Here is an 8,624-nt window from a genome sequence, read left to right as displayed (position 1 = left end):
GAGAGAGAGAGAGAGGAGGAAGTCTATTAATATTTCTATAACAACCAATGACTGAAAGTTCTCAATGGATAATATTCTCGGAGTTAAAAATGATCCTTCTAATTAAACTACAGTAGTTGAGCGTTAATGATGCACGTACGTTCATTCAAAAAGCTGTATTCTTGTGCGAAGTATTTTTGTAAGGCGTGGCGTTATATAGTTTTTGTATTGAGAAAATGGCCTTTTCCTTATTATGGCGAATAAAGGCGTGCAGGCTCGAGGAGACAGATGTTTCATATATGAGCGTTATTAATGTTATTTTTGTGAATGTTATTACAGAGCACATCGATTTTACGACAGAAAGAAACTTCTCTTGCGCGGCGAACATTATACTTTTGAAATATTCGCCCAGCCAACATCATTGTACATTTTACTAGATTATATAAAGTCGTATCTTCCTGCAAAAGATTGCTGAATTAAAAGAAATCGACAGCAATTTATTTTATAAAATAACTTCCTAAGCTTCGAAATCAGAGTAAACTATTTCAATAATTTTGTGTATCTTCTTTAGCTCTCTCTATCTTTTATTCTTTCTATTCGTTAATAGTTAGATTGTTTTACGTTTCGTAGTAATTTACTCTCTTTAATAATAATGGCAAAAAACAATCGAAATTAAAATAATCTCTATACATATATTTTATTATAGGATAGGGTGGGATTACTTTGTCAATTTCAACTTTAAAGTAATATGAAGATTTTCAAAAAAGTGTCTCACATATTGAATTACATTTCAAACGTAACTATAATTTATTATTCAACATAATATAACTTCTTGTAAATAATATAACGGAGAAAAACAAACATTTAAACTAATGCAAAATTTACGAAATTAGGAGTTGTTCCGCTCATTAAGGAGAATTTTCAAAAAAACGAATAAAATATGAAGAAGAAAATAATTCATTCGTATATAAAAAATTATAACTTAATTGATATAAAGGTTTCTTTGAAATGACCATGAAAATGACAATATATTTTACACCCTTTAATTATCTTTAATTACCTTTAATTACCTTTAATTATCAAAAACTTCAATCATGGTAGCGAAAAATTTCCCTTTGCTATGACACGTGCTTATATTACTTGAGAATGAAAACTCAAATACTATTGCTTCTTAAAAACGCAAACATATAACTTTTAAATGTTAAATATGTGCTATTTTAAAACATTATATTATTGCTGATAGGAATAATTCTATGAACGAAAAACTCTACCCTATCCTATCTGTTTATATTAAATATTTTTCTAATTTTTGATTTTATAAATGAAATAATTAAATAATTACTGATTTTGTTGAAAAAGAATTGAAAGATATTTAAGCTAATCCCAGCAAATAAGAAACATTCCAAAACATTTCAGCAACAAGAAAAATTCCAAAACATTCCTTGCAGCAACGTTTCAAAACGTTACTGAAATGTGTCTTGCTTAGTAGGATTGCTAATAACAATTATATGACATTCAACTTTTAATCAGATGATTAATGTAAATCGAACGTCAATTAATTCCTTTTAATGCACACATTTTTTGCAGAGTCAGTAGGCGTAATTCTTCTTCCGCGCAAACTATAATAATTACAGTATAATATCCTTGTATTGTTATAATAATTCGCTCAATAATGCAATTTTCAAATCTTATAAGAAAAATAAATTCATAAAATTTTTAGATTTTTTCATTTCGTAATATTATAATTTCAAAATAAGACTTTGTCTTTTTTAAATAATTCTGTAAATGTTAGATAGTTTAAACACATATAAATTCCGAAGACGGAACGTTCTTGCAAGTTAATCAATTTATATATAATACAAGGATTGTAATTTTATACCTCGATAAAGAGGATGAGAGATTAATGCAAACACGTTGTATATATATGTTTCGTAAGAACTAAAGGAAGAAAATTATATAATATTGACCTATCCTCCGTACAGATTATTATACATAAAAGAGTATATAAATAAATAAATAAATATATATTTTTTGTTGCAATCGACTTTGACCTGGGCAGGACTCCAGAATGTCCTAATATTATCACGATCAATATTTTGTGTATTCTTTTATCAAGTTGACAAAATAACAATTGTTAATATATTGTGCAAAAATATCAAATAGATACCGTCCAAGAATAAACTGTAAAGTTGATAATCCAATTTTCCTTATGCTTATGCTATCTCAAAGGCACATGATGTGTTGCATCCTTTATGTCCGATTACGCAAATTATATTTTTTTACGAGCACAATATATCAGTTCCTTTATATGATTTTTATTCCACCAATATCTTCCTTCGATTAATAATTTTAATTATAATTTTATGTATTTTATTCAATTATATTAATATTATTATTTAAATTGATTTCATTTCCGATCAATTGTGATTTAATTATTATATTTATAATAAAAAATTTAGATTGTAACGTTTTCTATATTGACATAACATCGATTGTTCGTTCTGTCATTTTTGTTCTTGAAATTTTAATTCTTTAAACTTTAATACGAGAAACTAATTTTATACAATATCTAAATATTGACATAACTCTTGTGGACAATCAAGAGTGGATTAAACTGACAACGAAAAATCCCTCATTTTGCAATTTTCGCAATAATGAGATATTAATTTTTAAAAATTGCTGAATGAGTTCATATCCACCTACATTGACCGTTAATTATTGCGAAAATTGTACAATGATAAAGGACTTTTCGATTTAATTTAGATTCCATTCTACTTAGTGTTATATCAATAATTATGGGACACCCTGTGTAATACTTAAGAACATTTATACATATATGCGGCATGGAATAGTAAGAATAAGCATACTTTTAATTAATTTTCCTGTTATGTGTACAATTTTAAAAATTATAAAAAAATAAGCTAACAGTTTTCTTTATAAATTCTGTAAGAAAAACATTATAGCACTAACAGTTTGTCAGTAACAAAAACGTGTCTAGCGAGCGTGGAATGCGTATATAGTACGCAAATGACCAAAGCCAGAAGCTAGAGACAGTCGAAGTCGAAATTCATTGATTGTACTCATACAATGCGATAAAATAGCAATTTCCTGAATATTGGCAGCATCTTTACTAAGATTATTTTTCTCTATTGTTCATTTCTATCAATATATATGTACGTATGTATAAGATTTAAGATTAACTTTAATATTTCTATCAATAGATTAACTTTAATCTTGATTAACTTTAAGACTTTTTATCTTTTTCTAATTTTTAGAAAAAGTTAATTCCTAAAGAGAACAAGAAAGTCAAAATAATATCATATTGACTTAAAAAACATAAATTTAATCAATAATTGGTCGATGTGACGACAAATTGATATTATTTTGAATTTTTTATTCTCCTTGGACTCTAGAAAAAGAGTTCTTAGAAGTAGAAAAAGATATTAAGATCCTGACAAAATTTTTTTTTTAGAATTTTCTCGAAATTTTTCTAAAATTACATTCCAAAATCGAATAAATTTGGATTTTTTGAAAAATTTTTTCCAAATATAATATCAGGTTGATCAGAAAGTTCGTTTTTTTTAGCACAAAATTGTATATTTACAATATCTTCATCAAAAAGAAACGAAATTTAAATTTAAAAAACGATTGAAGCTTGAAATCCCTACTTTCGAAAGATTACTATGAGTTTCTATGTGTTTGGTAATTTTTACATACAGAAAACTACGAGCTGAAAAAGATGGAAAATTTTCTTTTAATTTTGGGTCTATCATTTGCAAAAATTTTTGGCTTTCCATCCAAGTGAAAACTTAAAGTTTTCCCTACAAAATCGCTTTTTAAAAATATATTCCTAAGATTTTTTTGTTACTAAGTTATCGCGAATTAAATAAAAGAAGCATTTTGACTTTGATTGCTCATAACTTTATTAAAAATCATCGTATCTTAATTTAAAAAATCAATTTTTAAAGCTAAAACTTTGCTCTATTAAATGATATAATAATAACAACAAATATATTCTATGTATAATCTTGAGCTAAAAAAAACGTCACGAACTAACCCAATATATTTATAGGAATTTATCAAAAATTATCTAATTTGATATATATTTTTCCTACAAAAAGTCTGTTCATGTTTTTTCAGAAAAATTCGATATAAGGCATAAATTTATTTGATTTTACAATAATAGAAAGATGGATTTGCTCAAAAAATTTCGAGTATTTTAGCTTTTTCAACAAATGCGACTTTTTCAATTTTTTCTGACATATTCGGTGTCTTATTGTTAAAATTTATTCAATATTTATGGAAACGCGCATTTGTTCGAAATATCTCGATTTTTCCCAAAAATCTTTCCGACTTTTTCGGACAAATATGATATATAGTGCCACATACAACACAAGAATTACTCGATTTTAAGAAAAACTCCAATTTAATCGAAAAATCTCAATTTCTCTTTTTTTAACAAATACAACTTTCCACCTGTTTAGAAAGTCAGTACCTTTCGCTGAAAATTATTCGCTTTTAATGAAAAAGCGGGTTTATTAGAGTTTGCTATTATATTGTTTCTCGCATGTAAAATTTAGTTAATCTCTCTAATATAACCAGATTTATGCACTTACTGTTAGTGCGATGTTCGTATCAAGGAAACTAATGAATATACAGGGTATCCCGACTTTTTGACATATCACTTGTGGACAGGACGAACTAAATTGAATCAAAAAGTTCTTTACCATCTTGCAATTTTTACAATTTTTTTTAGTTATTCAATAAGCAACTGATAATGTATAAAATTAATTTATAAAACAACTTTGCATCGATTTTACCCATTTATTCGACAATTTTTAGGATAAGGGTTGAGAATATCCCAGTCACGTGTAAAGGCACGTCTGTGATTAATCTTCCTTCCTGACAAAGACTAATCACAAATAAAATATCTTTAAGGAGGTTGTGTTCCGATAACTATGTCGAAAATATTTGTTTTAATTACAAGGTTGATAGCGCTGTAATTAACAGCTGTGTGCATAAAAGATTAGTTGATTCAGCTGAGTTTCCACTTGGTTTATTGGCTTGTTCAGAAAGGAAGTTTTTTTACTTTTACAATATATATAGTTGATTATTTATTAGAAGTAAAATGAATGATCGATGTGAATACTCGCAAACCAACCCGAATATTAGGCTAATCACGGCGTGTGACATCGGCCAAGCGAGATTAGATTATCCGACACTTATGTTGTCTCATAGTGATGTAAATTGTTTATACTTTATTATATCTGTTGAAATGATATTTTTATTATATCTATATAATTTCGTTACTAGTTTAGCTGATTGTAATTGAAGTAGAGAATGAATAACACAAATACCAATTGAAGAAGCGGGTAACGTAGAAGATTCATAATCCAGAAGTGCCAGGTTCGAATCCCATTAAGGTATATTTTTTAATACCAATTTGAAGTAGTTAATTTCAGGTAAAATTATTATAAATGTCTTAAGAATAAAATTTGTAACTCTTAAATATGAATGTTTTTTTTTTTCGAATATTAAACTAGTGTCAGCTCTGATCCATTTCAATCCATTTAATCCATTCTCATTTGCTGAGTTGACAACACTGTTGACTTTCGACATTAGGTTAGATTGCGGCTAGTTTCATTCTATGACACATGTATGATTGAATATGTTTCTCTCTCTCTCTCTCTCTCTCTCTCTCTCTCTCTCTCTCTCTCTTTTTTCTCTCTTTATAATTTATTATTATGTTTTTAACTTAAAAAACCTATAACGATTGCAGAAAATGTAGTAAAATATATTTGAAAATATATATATTAAAATATATGAAAAAAATATTAATGTACATATATTAATATATAAATAACGTCATATTTCCTAAATTTATTCAATATATAACTGGAAGTGTAATCTTCTTCGTAAATTAATAAATTGATTAATAAAAAGATATATATATTTTTTTAATTCAGTACAGTATTTATTTTATTTAATACAACAATAATCTTATATTGAGTATTAAAATTTTTATTTAACATTATAATAAAAAAATACGTAGAGATATTTTTTTAAAAAAAGATATTGATACAATAATATAAATATGTATTAATAATGCTAATTTAATATATTTATAACGTTTAAAATATTAAAACATATAACTTTTATCATATGACTCTTATCATATAACTCTTATCACATAATTCGTATTACATAATTCGTGATATTAAAATTAAAACATTCTTTTAGTATAAAATAATTATCAATTACTTATGAATTAGTTATGAATTTGCCTTTATAACGAAGTATCTTCGTATAAAATAACTTCGTATAAAACACGTATATGAAAATAATATTTTAACCTCAATTAACTGTCAATTATTAACTATCAATTACTAATGCGCAAGAAATTTCGAGTAGAAATGCCAACCTCATTTTCAGAATGCAACGTTGCCAAGTTATATAATCTATAATCATTGAATATAAAATATTAAATTATTATTTGCATTTCTTAATAATAAAATATTAATATTATGATTTATAATTAAAAATTAGCAATCAATGTTATCTTTTAATTTTAATAAATCATAAATTAGCCTTTCTTATTATTAAAAGATTTTCATATATTAGATTGACATTATCAATAAAAAACAAGAGCATACTTTCCTCACTATCTATCCCGCAAGTGAACAATCGTACATCCTTAAATGTTTACTTTTCATTAATTTTACATTTTTTATGGTTCGTTTTCAAAATTCATTAATTTAACGTTTATTTAACGTTTATTAAATGTTTATTTTACATTAATTATTCATTTCAAATAAAGATTTAAAGAAATGTTTAAAGAATTATTTTTTAAATGTTTGTTTAACGTTTATAAAATGTTTATTTTACATTATTTATTTATTTAAAATGTGATGATAAGAAACATTTATTTCACATTTATTTAACGTTTAGTAAATGTTCATTTCACATTAATTATTTGTTTGAAACATTTTTTTGAAACACAAACACAACAACAATGGTTTAAAGAAACATTTATTGTTTATTTAATGTTTATTAAATCTTTTTTAAATATTTATATGGCGTTTAAGAAATGTTTGTTTCTTGTTATTTATTTATTTAAAATATGATTAAAAATCATTTATTTAACATTTATTATAAATATATAAAAAATATTATTTTCTAAACCTCAAATTAATAAAAAACGGTTCGGAATAATAAAATAATCACGGAAGAGTAGTTAATACAATATAATTGCATTAAGTATATCATATAATATATGAACAATAAGAACTGTGTGCATCAATAAGAAGTGTATGCATCAATAAGTGGCGTGATGGATAAGATATGAGACTCATAATCCTGAGATCTCAGGTTCAAAATCCGATCGGTAAAAATGAAAAAAATTATTGGGTGTACAAATAAGTTTCCGCCGTTTGCAAAAGACGGCACCACTAATAAACTATAGTTAAAATTGTTTGATGTAAAACATATCGTAAGATTGGACATCCGGCAACACCATAACTTTGAAATATTAGCGATTTTATCAGCATCATATATTTTTTTATACGAAAATGTCGAGTTTTGAGCCGAATAAGTGTCATTTGCAGGAACTTTTGATTTACTTTTTTAATTTGAAGAAATCTGCAGCTGAGGCTCATAGATTGCTTATAGAAGCATATGGTGATGCTGCCTTAAGTGAGAGAAGTTGTCGTGAGTGGTTTCAAAAGTTTAAGAACGGTGAATTTGACGTCGAAGACAAAGAACGTAGCGGAAGGCCGAAAGTGTACGAAGACGCGGAATTGGAAGCATTATTGGATGAAGATTCGTGCCAAACGCAAAAAGAACTTGCACTTACATTAGGAGTGACTCAACAATTTCATATCGTTTGAAATCATTGGGAATGATTCAAAAGCAAGGGAATTGGGTTCCATATGAATTGAAGCCGAGAAACGTTGAACGCCGATTTTTCACATGTGAAATGCTGCTTGCCAGGCATAAATGAAAGGTTTTTTGCATCGTATAGTCACTGGTGATGAAAAATGGATTCATTACGATAACCCAAAGAAGAGGAAATCATGGGGATCACCTTGCTATGCTTTAACATCGACAGCCAAGCCGAATATTCATGGAAAAAAACTCATGTTGTGTATTTGGTGGGATTAGCTTGGTGTCATGTATTATGAGTTGCTTAAACCGAACGAGACTATTATTGGGGCTCTTTACCGAACATAATTGATGAGATTGAGCCGAGCACTCAAGGAAAAACGCGCCCACTATTACTTCAAACATGACAAAATTATTCTCCTGCATGATAATGCTCGACCACATGTTGCGGTGTCGATCAAAACCTACTTAGAAATACTCAAATGGGAAGTTCTACCCCACCTGACTACCACTTCCGATGACGCATGGTCTGTCTGAGCAACATTTCACATCATGAAGATACCAAAAATTGTATCGATGATTGGATAGCCTCAAAAGATAAAGCGTTCTTCCGACGCGGTATCCACATGCTATCAGAAAGATGGGAAAAAGTAGTAGCTAGCGATGGCCATTACTTTGAAAACATTATGTATCGTTCTTTCATAATAAATGCTTAATTTTTGATAAAAAATGGTGGAAATTTATTTGTACTCCCAATAAAATAT

This window comes from Atta cephalotes (genome assembly GCF_000143395.1).
Source record: "Atta cephalotes unplaced genomic scaffold scaffold00003, whole genome shotgun sequence".
Taxonomy (NCBI): Eukaryota; Metazoa; Arthropoda; class Insecta; order Hymenoptera; family Formicidae; genus Atta; species Atta cephalotes.
The sequence above is the reverse complement of the archived record's forward strand: the minus strand, read 5'-3'. Positions refer to the sequence as shown.